Source organism: Spermophilus citellus, assembly GCF_964194105.1.
Source record: "Spermophilus citellus genome assembly, chromosome: 2".
Classification (NCBI taxonomy): domain Eukaryota; kingdom Metazoa; phylum Chordata; class Mammalia; order Rodentia; family Sciuridae; genus Spermophilus; species Spermophilus citellus.
Window position 1 is genome coordinate 24478936 of NC_138183.1, and position 15166 is coordinate 24494101.

The 15166-nt window shown below is 44.2% G+C and overlaps 1 protein-coding gene across 6 annotated transcripts in view; it reads left to right on the top strand.

Moving 5' to 3' along the window:
- The window catches only part of EPB41L4B (erythrocyte membrane protein band 4.1 like 4B), a 136527-nt gene that overhangs the window by 79275 nt on the left and 42086 nt on the right, over positions 1–15166 (top strand). The gene's annotated exons all lie outside the window — the stretch shown is intronic.

Genomic DNA, 15166 nt, shown 5'->3' on the forward strand with positions numbered 1-15166 from the left:
GTTCACTATGTTGAAGTCTGCTCACTAACTAGAGAGCCACCTCTCTACACCAGCAGCCTGGTAACCCTGTCCACTTCTACCACATCACCATCATCAGTGGTCTAGCAACTGTCCACACCTTCCTGCACCAGTGGCTAGGGACCTTATCCATCAGCAGTGATCGCCTAACCTGTCTACTCCCCCCCCCCCCCCCCCCCCCGCCACTCGCCCCTACTGGTGTAGCAGCCCTCCCCACCTCACCACCCTCTAGTCTGATAACCATCTGCGCAGGCATTCCTTCACTAATAGTCCTGTTTTCAAAGGAGCAGATTGGGTATTATTTGTTCTTGGTGAACCCCTCCTTATTTGAGATGATCCACTTGTTCCTGAGAATTCGTGATATAATAATTTCTTCTGGAGCGATTAACGTGCCAGCAAAATCAAGCTCAGTATCCTACAACTGATGGAATGAACACTTTACTTTTGTGCAATTTGCATTCATAACTGGCCCATCATCGTTCTCATTTCTGTGATCCCTTAGAACACGTGGCAGTGGGTTGACAGTGCTGTTGGATTCGTGTAATTCACAAGGGTCTAAAGTCTTGAAAGCATGCCGTGATAATTATCTTGACCTTCAAAGCCCTCTTACTTGTTTCATTGCTTGGTCTTCCGTTTCCACTAAAAATGGTCCTCCTCAACACTGCAGATGGAAGGAGCATAGTAGGACAGTTCCTTTTGTCTTTCTGGCACTGTCCTTCCAGGGCAGTGACTCCAGCCTTCTGGGTCTGGCTCTGAACACAGCTAATGACAGAGCCTTTTTGTTGCCCTTGACTTTGCAGCTCTTAACCAGCCCTTTAAAATCTGAGCTCATCAAAGAACTCCCTGGGAAGCCATATTGATCCCTTTGGGTCAATATTTCTCAAACTAAGCTCAAAGTCAATTCCCCGACTGACCAGGTCTTCCAAATGTTCCAGGTAAATACCCTAAATTGGCCTAGAATAATTTGCTTCCACCATCTCACAACAGGAGGCCATGGGCAAATGTGAAGGCAAGGCAGGAGAGGGCAGAGCGACCGAAAAAGCAAACTATTGTTAGAAGTCCCTTCATGCAGGAAAAATGGCACATTTTGAGAAGCCCCAGGGGTACCTAAAAGGCAAACAGGAAGTTGACATGCAGCAGGGTCCCTGCTAAAGAAATCAATACTGCAGATTGGCCCACTTCTCCCCCAAACTAGGGAGACCAACAATGACATGGACAGTGTATTTAAAATGTCCAGTGCTGGGCCAAGAGTTTGGGGGCAAGATCTGAGAACCTGCATTCTAACGGTCACCCCAAGGGAACCCAGGTGGGCAGAGACAGAATCTTACTCTGGAAAAATGCAGTTTCTTACCTCGTTATGTTGGTCCTCAGTTTAATGGCTCAGTTCTAATTTCCATTAGAGGCAAAATTTTGATTTTTTTTTTCTTTTTTAGTAGGCATAATGTTAAAATGTAAGTGGATGGGTACTTCATAAGTAGCTAAATCTTCTCAACGTAAGTTCACTCATGTTCACCATCAGCCTTCCCCCCAAGTTCATCAAACCATACTTGTGTCATCGTCCGTCTCACTCCAGAGGCAGGACACTAGTGAATTCCAGCCACTGGATAAGGATGGAGCATACCCACTTGCCTAAGAACCTGTGCCAAGACTAGCCTCCTGGTGGGGATACAGGAATTTGCAGAATCAGGATGGTGGGATGTTGCAAACCAGATGACAGAAGAACTAGAGTCCACAGTGGGGCATTCTGGTTTTTTGGGGGGAAAGAGCCCCACAGTGCTCTGCCTAGATAAAATGAAGGCGCTTTGAAATGTCACACAGTTTGAATCCCAGCTTTGCCACTTACATCCATGTGACCTTTGGCCAGTTTTTCCTATTTGTCTCATTTTTCTCACCCCCAAAGAGAACATAACAATGCCTTGCTCTTGAGATAATTAAATAACGTGATGTCTGTAAGGTGCTTGGCATGTTGGGTTTGAAGCTAGCTGGTAGCAATTTTTAGTGGGTTTTGAGATGTAAAACTTGAGCAGCCCCTGTGGACAGAAACAGGCCAAGGAGAGTCAAAGTCTAGCTCAAGAAACGGTCTATCTCATGGGCTGCTGGGCAGAGATGTGTAGTCTAAGTTTAGCAATGATGGTGTGTGGTTCTGAAGGAAAGGTCACGTGGAAGACGGTTAGCACAGGGCAGAGAGACACATCTCTTTGAAACTGACAAGCTAAGAGCAGAAACACCGTGGGGATCTTTTGAGACGGAATAAAAAGGGAAATAGAAATGATATTTCTGTCTGAGAGTCCTAGGAAATAAGTGTCTGGGCACAATGTGGACAATGCTTTCCCATCTGTAAATGGCAGAACTGACATAGGGTGAGGAATTGGTGAGACTGCTGAGAATCTGTTCTGCTTTAACAACTGGGACTCAAAAGTTTGGAGAATTGAAATAGAGTGTCTGCTGGGCTCCCAATTTATCTAATTTAGGATTTCATCTCAGACAAAGCAGAGGAAACTTTGACCTCTTAGGAGACTGAATAGAAAGCAATAAAGAGAACCATTGTGCTTTTTTGCTTTTTTAAAAATAGGTAATACAGTGGTAAAAATTCGAGCAAAAATACTTAAGTTACTTCTCCTTTCCATTTTATTCCTCAGTTCCCCAGTTCTCCCCAGAGGCAAACACTGGAAGCATATCTTCTTGTCAGTCTCATGCTAGCCTGAAAATAAACAAGCACACATATTTATTTAACCAGTTGAGATTGATGGACATGTACCCTATGTCAACTCTCCAAAATGACAGTCATCTACCCTTCTCCATGCATTCTGTTTTTGCACTTGAATCTATAGAATGAATTTCCTAGAAATAGAAACTCTGGGCCAAAAGGTATATGCAAATCTGACTTGGACATTGCCTAATGAAATCTCCCAAAGATACCACCTGTCCATACCTGATATACACCCACTATTGTGACAGTACCTCGGTGACCACACAGGGGGCGAGCTGATAGCCTTTTCTAACTTTAAAATTTTTTGATAGTCTGATGGGTAAAAGCCAGAATTTCCATTTTTTATTACATTTCTCAATGAGCAAGACGGCACACCTTTTCATCGTTGTGAATGCTGTTTGTTGTTTTCTGTTGAACTGTCTGGAACCCATGTTTTTGCTTGGGTTCTCTGGCTGCTGTCCAGAGGTGGCTCACACCTGTAATCCCAGCCACTTGGGAGGCTGAGGCAGGAAGATCATGAGTTCAAGGCCAGCCTGGACTACTTAGTGAGGCCCTAAGCAAATTAGTGAGATCCTAGGGATGTGGCTCAGTAGTTAAGTGCCCCTGGATTCAATCCCTGGTATGGAAATTGGGGGTAGGAGGATGTGGGAGAGGAGATCAGGCCATTGAAGGCTGAAGTCAATTAACTGTGTTATTTCAGCACTTACAATAGTAAAGAAAGGGGAGGCCAGGAGGAGTTGATCTGTACCACACAGTTTGAAAAGCAGATCTGCAGAAGTTCAGATAACAATCAGTGTGGTTCCACCCTGGAGAGCTTACTAGGGATATAGGCAAATAGAAACAGCAGAGGCAAAGGAATTGATTTCTAATATCTATGTTTTCTTTCTTGTTTGGGAGTTTGTTAAGAACATTCCACCTGAGCTACTTAAATACCCACTCAGACATTGTGAATTTCCTCCCTATATTTGACCAAGAAGGGTCAGATTTACTTTTAGCTACAATTAAATTTCTAATATATTCCATCTAAAACCACAGCTGCAACCCAAGACTCGCCCATGATATTAGTGAAAGAAAACCTACAGGATTTAAATTCCAAAGACCCTTATCATCTAGGCAATCCACGAAAAAGGGTTGGAATAATTAGAGGAACATCCCCACAGGCATATATTATAAGAAACCTACCTAATCATCCCTGGCTGAATGGTGGAAGTTTAAACATCCACTGTCTGCAGCTGAGACCTCAGAAGCAGAAGGTGTTGCTATGCTAACCACCCACCCAGCCTCGGCCTCCTTCCCTGGCTGAATAATGGACATTGTGCCCATGTTAAAGGCTACTAAGCCAACAAGTCCTTCAAATTGGGCCCAGTGTCTCGCCTCAGAGGCAAACCAAGGATGTTTATGATAGATGCTTCTGGAAAGCCAAAAGAAATGAAGAAGAGAGAGAGAATCATCTGAGATTTTTAAGCACTAATGAACACCAAAATAGATTAATCCTCATCTGTGTCACCTCAGAAACATGTGTACCCAGTTTTTAGCTCCGGCTCCGCCTCCCACTGGTCTCTTGTGTAATTAGAATGTCTAAAACCTACCGTTACCAGATTATGCCTTTTATTCATCTAACCTGCACTTATTCTAGAATAAATAATGTTGTAATTTCATTCATTGGGAGACTTGGGTCGTGTGTAGGGAATGGAAAGTCCCCCTCCCATCTCATGTCTGAGTCTCCCATAGCCCAGGACACATTGGGGTGAGAAATGGCTGCTCAGAGTGGCTTTATACTGTAAACAGGTGGTTTTCATGACAGTGAGTATTTTGTCTTACTATTCCTTGAGGGCTCCCATATAACGCCATTTGGGGATGCACTTCAAGAAGCAATTAAGGGCAAGTCTGTTCTTGTTGTTTTCCTCCCGAAGAAAAGAGAAATGAATTTTCATTTAAAGCAGGGGCAGGGGAACAGGGCAGTGAGCCACAGAATTGAGAAGCAAACCAAAAAATCCATGAAAAACCAAGAAGGGACTAGCACCATTAGACTTATTAGAAGTGAATACTGTAAAGGAAAACAACTCTATTTGTGTCCATTTTTTCCTTTTGTAAGGCAAGAAAAAGATTGAATAAAATTCTTAGTCATGAGCCCCAAAAGCAAAAATGAACTTATGAAATAGGAATTCTCTGGAATCAGATCCTGCAGTTGAGCTGAAATTGCTAACATCTAAGGTCTCACCATGAAATCCTACAGAGCCCTCTCCTAGCTTCTTGGCACCCAGGGGCACACACGTGTGCACATATACTCTTGAAGACACGGACATGAGAAAGCCATTGTAAAACTCATCAAGGATAAAACATCAAAGCAAAATGGATTTCTGGCAGAAAATGTTCAAGACCTGCTGACCTGCTCGTAGCCGTTCACTGGAATCATTTGATAGCAGTTATGCCCAAGGAAAATTCCAGACCCAAAGGTGAAGATGCATGTCCTGCTCTGGCTCACAGGACAGGGATCTAAGTACCACGGAATCATAAAAGCTCTCTTCCCTAAGACGTGGAACATTGTACTCTACAGTTTGCAGAGACTAATTAATGTAGTTAGGAACAACTAGGGAATTCATGATCAAAGAGAAATTTTTATGAATAGCTACTTGGTAATTATGTAAGGAAAATTAAAATTGAATGCACTAAAACTAACTCATTGGACAGATATTTGCTATGCTTCCACACGGTGCCAAGTACTGGTATGTTAAAAAAAAATGCCACCCTTGGCTTCAGGTTTCAAAGAACTATTAAATAAATCAAAATGATTCCCTATCTAGGGTGGAGTCACATGTCACCTATGCTGACAATAGCATTAACTCTGAAAGTTGGGCACTTGGAAAATTTATTGAAAAAAATTACAATTTGGAGCTGGGTCAAGTGGTGCATGCCTGTAATCCCAGCAACTTGGGAAGCTGAAACAGGGGGATCACAAGTTTAAGACCAGCCTCAGCAACTTAGCAAGGCCCTAAACAACTTAATGAGACCCTGTCTCAAAAAAAAAAAAAAAAAAAAAGACTGGCTCAGTAGTAAAATGTCCTTGGGTTAAATCCCCAGTACAAACAAAACAAAACAAAACAATTTTAAAAAGTTTTCTTCTGCCAACTGGCAGTCTGAATAAAAAAGTCTAAAATATATTTATTTCTTTTCTTTTTTTTCTTGGTGCTGAGAATCAAACCCAGGTCCTTATGAATGCTAAGTACAAATATAATTTTGTAATGCAATTTTGACCTTTTTTAGACAAGCACTAATGAACAGGTAGTCATCTTTCCTTCTAGGCTTTTTAAAAACAAAACTACTTAGTTACTGTAAGAAATCATCCCTAATTAACTAGCCTGACATTTGTAATATGTCACATTTCTAAAATGTTGATACAATTTTCTTCTCAAACTCATTATGGAAAAAGTACGGCTTCTCAAATATACTTTCTACTTACTGCCTAAGAGTAGGCTTGCATTGAATTCAGTGAGAACTCACAACAATAGGTGGGTCTGTTTAATTTCTACTAAATTAAAATTGAAGTAAGTGACAGGTATCTTGGAAACCTGGACGAATAGATGCACTATCAGTCTTCTTTCAGACACACATGGCAGGGACGGACCAAATGATTTCATTATTTCATGCTGTCTTGCCTAGCATATAAATGTCCCAAAGTGCAGGGTCTGGAACCCAGATAAGTGAAGTGAGTTGTCCAAGGTCACAGCCAAACAGCCCTAAGGCCAAAGCTAAGTGCCAGCTATCAGTCCCGTGTCATCATTAGACTTCTTCCATCCCCCATGGCAAAGCCGTATCATTTGGCACCTAAGAGAGCTCAGGGCTCTAAGGTCCAGTTTTCTAGGTTCGAATCCCAGCTCTGCCATTTACTAGCCTTGTAACGTTGGGAAAGTTATTTAGTCTTTCTGTGCCTGTTTCCTTATCTATAAAATAAGGATGATTGTCCTTTCTTCAGATGGTTGTTGGAGATTAATGGCACAGTGCTGAGCACTTGAAAATGTTAGCTTTTCGTTTTTTTCCCTCTGTGAGTATTTAAAGAGGATGATTAATGCGCTGGTGTTTGGTCAGGAGGTATTATTCTGGCTGACACCATCTGTTAAAATGGTGCTTCAGTAGATTCTGCTAAGAGACGCTCAGTTGGAGAACAACAGTCCAGATGAACGAGCTGAATAGGGACCAGTGGTGCTTCCCAAATTTTTCTGGTCCTTGGCACAAATAGAAGATGATCTATTTGGATAGCACTTTGTGGGGAGCAGGCAAGAAGACTGAGGCCCCAGCTCCCCAGATCTTTACCACAGACTCCAAGGATGGGGAGAATGCATGGTTTGGCATGCTTATGGCCCTTCTAGGGCCCGTCCTGTGGAAAGCTCTGTGGAGATCTCTATCGGCCACTCCCTCATGCTTTAGTTCTAATGAAGCATGTGAAATGGCCCCCATTTGGCTTCACGTGAACAAGGGAACCATTTTGTCCTAGTCAGGCTTCTTTGGAATCTGCTTGGAGTGTGCCATCTGGGTGCTGCTGTGTGGACTGGGCGTAGATGCTGATTATACCTCCAGGACCCTGCCGTGGAGTGGAGACACGGGAAGGACTTGGTGACAGAGTAACTCTGAATACAGGCAGCACATGATCCATGCACAGTGGGCCATCAGGACCTGAGGCGGGGCACCTTGGATGGAGGATGTTCATGGTGCTCACCTGAGAGAGACGTCAGGCTGCACAGAACCTGTGGGAGACATCTCAGCTACCCGACATCGGCGTTCTGTTAGAGGCAGGGCATCTGCGGGTTTCTTGGTCTGCGTGGCTAACAGGTTGGTTGTTGGGAGGTGGAAGAAGCACAGCAGGGATTGCTGTTCATTCTGGTCAGCAAGGAAGACGAGGTGAGAAAAGCCTGCGTGGCAAGATCCCTGGAAGGAGATGACCCTGATGTCTTGGAATCATTCATATGACATGAGTAGAAGTCAGGGTTTAATCCTGCCTGTTTTCTAACCTTGAGAAAAAAGCAGATTTCAAAATGTCAAGAAAAAGACCTAAAAAGGTAGGATTTTTCATATGGGCTGAGAATAGAGCACCGATGATCTCAAACTGAAAGGCTTTGAGGGCCTTTTAGACAAACCCACAATTTGAAACAGTATTTGAAAGAGTGGGATGGTGGAACATAAAAAAAACAAGGGCAGGGGCTGGGGCTGTGGCTCAAGTGGTAGCGTGCTTGCCTAGCATGCGTGAGGCACTAGGTTCAATTCTCAGCACCACATAAAAATAAAATAAAGATATTTTTAAAAAAAGGGCATAAGCCAGGCACAGTGATACATGCCTGTTATCCCAGCCACTGGGGAAGCCAAGGTAGGAAGACCACAAATTTGAGGCCAGCCTCAGAAAATTAGCAAGACCCTGTCTCAAAATTAACACACACACACACACACACACACACACACACACATATAAAGGGCTGGGGATGTAGCTCAGTGATAGAGCACCCCTGGATTCAATTCCCAGTACCACAAAAAGGTAGGGGCAGAATGCACAGGACTTAAGAGAAAAACAAAACTTTAGAGTTGTATAGATGCACACTTTGGAGCAAAAAAGTGAAAATGTAATAACAGAGCCATTTTTTGGAGGATGGCATAGAAAATTAATAAGACATGGATAGAACTATTCAACTTCTGGGTTTTTTTTTTTCTTCTTCTTTTCAACAAGGACTATACTAACTGCAGAAGGCAAAGGGAATGAAAAGAAGGGAACTGAGGTCTCAGATAAGGGAGTCAGGAGATATTTTACTGCTTTATAGTTAGTTCAAGTCTGTAGGCTCAGAAAAGTGCCTGCTCAATTCAATACTGAGAAATAGCCCACTTGTTGCTGAGTCAGCATTCTGTGTTCTTTGGAAAGACACATGGTCCCAGGGAAATGCCAGCAGAGCAGACAGGCCGTGCGATGAACTCCAAAAACTGGACCGATAAGCTTAATGGTGATTGTGAGGGAAGGTAGAGTCTTTTTTAAGCACCTAGAAAAGGAAGTAGTGCCTAGCAAGATAGTGCAGAAAAGGACCATCTACCCTGAGTAATGGAGTTTGTCAGGAACCACATTCCACTTCAAAGAGTCTGCAAACTTCTAATGAAGACATAGAGGACAGGTGATTTTTCATATTATTCTGGAGGCTTTACCCATGCAATAAGCTAAGAAAACAAGGAATAATTAATGGGAAGAAAGAATAAAATTTATGTGTTACTATCTTCCTGAAATCCAAATGAATTCCTTCTAATAAGAGAATCCAACAAAGTAGCCAGAAACACGAATATCCTAAAGTCAGTAGCTTTGTAAATCTAATCACAGAATTAAGGGAAATGTATCAGTTAATGATATTTCATTTTCAATTGTCAAATCTGAAAAACACCAGGCAAAGAAGTGAATTAGATTTGTACCATACCTTAATGAAAAGGTTAAACATTCTGACTGAAGGAGTTTTTGTTTTTTTTTAACCAGGGATCGAACCCAGGGGTGCTTAACCACTGAGTCACATCCCCAGCCCTTTTCTATGTTTTACTTTGAGACAAGGTCTCACACTAAGTTGCTCTTGCTCGGGGCCTCACTAAGTTGCTGAGGCTGGCTTTGAACTGATCATCCTCCTGCCTCAGCCTCCCAAGCTGCTGGGATTATAGGTGTGCACCACTGAGCTCAGCTAACTGAAGGACATTTAAAAAGATATGAGATGGAGAAAAAAACATCATGTTCCTTATAAGCACGTTCTTTCAAATTAATCCATAGTATTTCATTCTTCAAGTCAGAACTCCAGTAGGACTTTTTTTTTTTTCTGGTAGTAAATTATATTCTAAAGTAATCAGAAGGATTGAATACATAATGGTAACCAAGAGGAGAAAAAGCAGAAGGAAAAAGGATTTGTGCTGTTGCATATAAAATGTGCATTAAAGGTAATTAAGATAAACTGATACTGGTTTAGCAGCCGATAAATAGATCATTGAGAGAGTGAAGAATTCCAGAAACAGAAACTGATTTATATTGCCTATCTGTCATGGGCAATCAGGAAACTGAAACTATGCTAGGCATTTCTTACAGAGGGAATTGAACACAGGGAATGGTTATATAAGGGTTGAACGAAATAAGAAGCTGGATTGGACAGTAAAGCAACCCAGAAATGAGTAAAAACCAGAGCTTGCTTATCCTTCCTAGGCTAGAGGGACAAAGGAAGGTGCCAGTGTTCCAGCACCCAGAGGTCAGAGCCACAGGAATCCTGTCTAGTGGGCTTGGAGCCACTAGAGGCCCTACAGCCGATGCTACAGACATCACAGAGGATGACCCTGACTTAGGTCCTTTTCCACACTCCATACCCTGCGGTGCTCCCTTAGCCAGTCCTGCAGAAGCCAGAGGGAGGGAGCCGGGGAAGTGCAGTTCCTGGGAAGCGAGTAAGTCAGGGGGAGAACAGGGAAAGGAGCCTTTAGAAAAGTGACCAGCACAGTGAAGATGGCAGGTCAAGTTCATGGGGCAAGGATGAGCTAATCCTTTGGGGATGTTGAAACAACTGGTTCTTCATATCAGGAGGAGAGTCGGAACTTCACGTGAATTCTCAAGAAACCCAATCCCAGTGTCAAAAATGAAGTGACAACAGTAGGAAGCTCATTCTGCCCAAGTTAAGCAGAAAGTCCCCTCACCAATGAATGCACAGTCAGTTCCAAGCTTCAGCACTTGGGACAACCAGCCCACTCTTATCCTTCGGGACATCACCTGCTTCACACACCACGACCCTGGAGGTCTTCCTCTTTGGCTCCTCTCCTGTTTACTCTTATCAAAGCAGCTGTGAGCTCCTTAAGGACCAAGACAAAGTCTCATGACACAACGCCAGGCACTTCAATGTTTATCCAGTGCACTGAGATTTAATTCTGTTCGCCACCTGACCACTGTTAGTTGAGCACCTGCTATGTGCTCTGCATTTTTCTACCAGTGGAGGACACAGAAGCGTGTGATGTGACAGTATCTCTTCCTACAGAGCTCACTGTATGGATGGGAAGACAAGGTGCATTCGCCAGGATGTCTCAGCCGGTGGGTTCTGAGAAGGACTTGGATTTTCCTGATGAGTGCATTTGCTGCCTGAAATAGAAGCTGGGACAGATGGGAAGGTGCAGCAGATGGGCAGCACTTGGGGCAGTGAGCAGAGAGGTGGGAGTCCTGGACCGTGTCCCAGGCTCAGCCAGTTACCGGCTGTATGACCTGCTCACCTCACTCCCCATGGTGGGGCCATATGCAAAAATGAGGAGGGTGGACAGGACAGCAGTTCTCAGCCCTGGCCACAGGTTGGACTCACAGATGGGTGGCTGTGTAATTGGTCTGGGTGAGGCCTGAGCATTGATTTTTTTTCTCTTTTCAAAACCTTCCCTGGTGATTTTCTAATTCCGCTGTATTGAGGTATAATATTACATGCATACAGTTTACCAATTTAAATTGTACAGTTCCATGGTTTTTCATATTTTTACAAAGTTGTGCAACCACGGCTGAAATCTAATTTTGGAACATATTCACTACTTCTAAAAGAAACTCAGGCCCATTAGCAGTGACTCACTCATTTCCTCCACCCTCCCCAGACCTCCATAACCACTCATCTATCTACCGCCCCAGACTTGCCTCTTCTAAATGTTTCATGTAAATGGAATCATACGGCATGTGGCCTTTTGTGTCGAGTCTCTTTCATGTAGCTTAATGTTTTCAAGGTTCATTCATGTGTAGCATGGATGGCTATTTCATGCCTTTTTATCAACTAGATAATTTTCCATCGTATGGAGGTAGCACATTTTGCTTATCCATTCTTCAGTCGATGAACACATAGGGTATGTGGGTTGTTTCTCCCTTTGGGCAATTATGAATAATGCCGTGAATATTTGGGTCCAAGTGTTTGGTTTTGTTCTTTTTTTTTTTTCTTTAGTACTGGGAGTTGAAGCCAGAGGTACTCTACCACTGATCTACATCCCCAGTCCTTATTTTTTATTTTAACACAGAGTCTTACTAAGTTTCCCAGGCTGGCCTGAAATTGTGATCCTCTTGCCTCAGCTTCCCAAGTTGCTGGGATTACAGACATGTGCCCCAGTTTCAGCTCATGTACAAGTTTTTGCATGGAAATATTTCTCTTGGGCATATATCTAGGAATGGGATTGATGGGTCATCTGATACCTCTTTGAGGAACTGCCAGATTATTTTCCAAACTGGCTACACCATTTTGGATTCCCTCCAGTAAGTGAATAGGGGTTTTCCTACTAGTGATTTTAACATTCATCCAGAGTTTAAAACCACCAAACTGGTGGATATCCAAGGGGGTCCATTTCTGAAATTCTGGGATTTCTTATTCAGGGTTAGATTCCCCAGGGCTGCTCTCCAGAGCCCATGTCACCCAGAGGCTTGGCTGACTATAAAGTATATGATTGACTTCTCAGAGCACCTGGAACACTTATCTTGTTTTCAAGAGAAAGCCTTGTTTTTGTATCCCAGCTTGAGACCCTCCCCCCATCCTGGTTTCCCTAATTCCGGTAGGCAGTGCATTTTGATAGAGCACCATGTTTTGGGCAGGCTGGGATCCCAGAGACCAGGATGGGAGAGGCTCTAGTTGAAAGCATGTATGGGATTAAATAGGTCTGCAAGAACCTCTCAACCAGCAGGTTCTGTAGAGCTGTGCCTTTCCCAATACAGTCAATGAAGTCCCCTAGGACACTGGCCCACTGGGAACACCAGCTTCTCCAGAGTTGGAGACAGAATGAGAGCTGGGTCTTCCCCTGAGAAAAGGCAAGAGAATAAATTAGATAAGGTTCAGTACTCACTTGCAGTTCTAACAGGCCACATCATTCATCTTTGCTAAGCTCCAGTGTCAAATGAGGCAACATCAGCGTCCCCGCAGGATGGTGTGGAAGTTGAGGTGCTTAGCACAGGACAGGCACGTAGCACATAACAGCCCCATCTTCAACCACGGTCCCTTCCCCTGTCAGCTCAGGGAAGCAGAGGCCAAAGCCTACATATCCCACCTTTGCCACCCACTCTGAAGCCACGATCTGTGACCTCCTTTCCAGAATGTCAGAGCCTCATGAGCCTGTCTCTGGTGATGGTGGACATGGAGCTGGCAATCTCCTGAGCCTTAGCCAACATCCTTGAGGCTCATGGGCTGCTACATGCTCTTGGACCTTCTAGGGTGGGCTTGACCTTCTCTTCAGACTGTATGAACAGGCAGGCGCACAACGTCATGGCCACTCAATTACACCATGGTCTATGTGGATGGCGACTCTAGGAGTTTCAATGAGTCCATGAGCAATTTCCTTAATGGACCCATAGCCCCATGAGGCTCCATGTTAGGTATCTTAGGATGTTTCTCCATATGTATGAGCTGAGGACACTCTTAGGTCACTAACTGTTTAGGAACCTTTGCTCTTCCAGACACACTTAGCCTGACCACATTTCTGGGTCCAGCCTCAGGCAGCTTCCGACGCTCATCTGTTCCTCTTTCCATCTCTCTCTTTCTGAGTCTACCCCCTAGAGTTGCAGTAAGAGGAAAGTCACCCATGCACCTTGGACTTGAAATGTTATTAAATGCAGTTTCTTACCCCCTGCACTTTACTATTTGACCCTTTGGTCTGAGTTTCCTTGAAATGAAAAGGCATGCACTTTTAACTTGGAAAGACAAGTATGTGACACCAAGGTGCTCTTCCAAGTCCTTGACAGGCATCACTAATCAATCACAGCACTCTCCTCCTGAGCTGGGCATAATCCCAGAATCCCTCTGCATCTTGTACTCCAGGCAGAGGGTGAGGATCAATCGGAGCTGGCATCAGAAGTGGTGTCTATTTGCCATCTTTCTGAAACGCTTAGTTAAAGCTTTCCAACTCCACTTCCAGCCCTGAACGTGTGCCAGATCTCTGTGACAAGACATCTTTTCCTTTGGGCGTTCATTTTCACACTCACTATAACTCATTTGAAGTTCAATCATGTCAAAGTAGCCCTCATCCGCCACCTTTTTTTTTTTTTCCTATTAACGACATGCCATGTGCCTGGTCTTCCAGGCTAAAAAATATTTAGGGTGTCCTCACCCCTCCCTGTCTCCATGTTCTCTTTCTCAAATCCAGCTGGTACCCATATCCTGTCCCTCTCTTCCTCTCAGTGTGTCTCTGATCTGTCCCCCTGCCTAGACCATGGCACTGCCCACTCAGACCTTTAATGGGCTGCCAGTGGCCAGAAAGAAGGGCAGAGGTGAGATGAGCCTGAAGTCCTCCAGGGCAAAGGGCATTTTCTGTCTTCTGACTCCCAGTCTCTGCACCTCTCTCTTGAGGGCAAATATTATTTTTCAACATAATTGGGAGACAGGAAAATAATGATAGCAGGATCTGGACTCCATGGAGCTGCTGTCCAGTCCCAGCTCTCCCACTTCTTTCGTCCATCCAATTGGTTTATAAATGGGAGAAACATAGCCACCTCAATCAGTGCATTTTCTGAACCTTGTCATTGAAAAGGTTCGTGGTAGTAGTGGTTTCAGGTGTGGCAGGATCTAGGCACTCAAATAATACCATTACTTTTTCTTGCTCCATCTCCCTTTAACCTCTGCTCATCGTTTCTCCCTTCATTGACCTCATTCCCACAGATACTGCTGCTGCTTTATGTCCAGGGATGATAGTCACAAGAAGCCTCAGTGTACATCATCCTTATGGTCATGGCTAGTGTGTTCTCTATACACTGTGGGCACAGAGCCTTAGGTCCACAGTACTTTATAAGCTCACAAATAGGTTTTAATTTTGTTTAAAATAGAAATGAACTTTTAGTTGGAGAAAATGTTTAACACACTTTTATATGAACATTGCCATGAAATACAATTTTTTAATTTTTTTTTTATAAAGAAGGGACAAAAGGCAGAAGTGCCTAGGGCCCAGAGAAGTCACCAAAAGGCCCTGCTTGAAGGCAGAGAGAAGGTAGTGGACAGCAGAAGGAGGGGTGAGCCCGCCTGGCAGCGTGAGGCGGGATGACAGCTCAGCCAGCTCTGAATGGAAATCTTTCCAAAGGGAGGGGCATCTCAGCCTGTTGAGAGAGGAGGGATGCTCAGGATGGAAGGGGTGAGTGTGCAGAAGGGTCGTTGCTGGAGATGGGGCTGGAAGAGGAGGGGGCAAGGTCCCTGGAGGCCATGAGTGCTGTGTGAAGCAGTGTGGATCCTCTCCTGCCAGCAGCCCTGGAGTCCTGTGGAACTTTGCATCTGCAGGGAAGGTCTGTGGGGTCCCTTGGATTTCCAAGGGGGATTTCTGTCCTGAAAGGGTGAAGATGAGATGTATTTCAGCTCCCCCAGGAAGAGTGTCCTCCTCTGGAAGATAATTAGAATACCATTCTGGAAACTTCTCTGTGGGGGAGGGACTGAAGGAGGGAGTCGGGGTGGGAGAGAATCTTGTCCAGGAGTC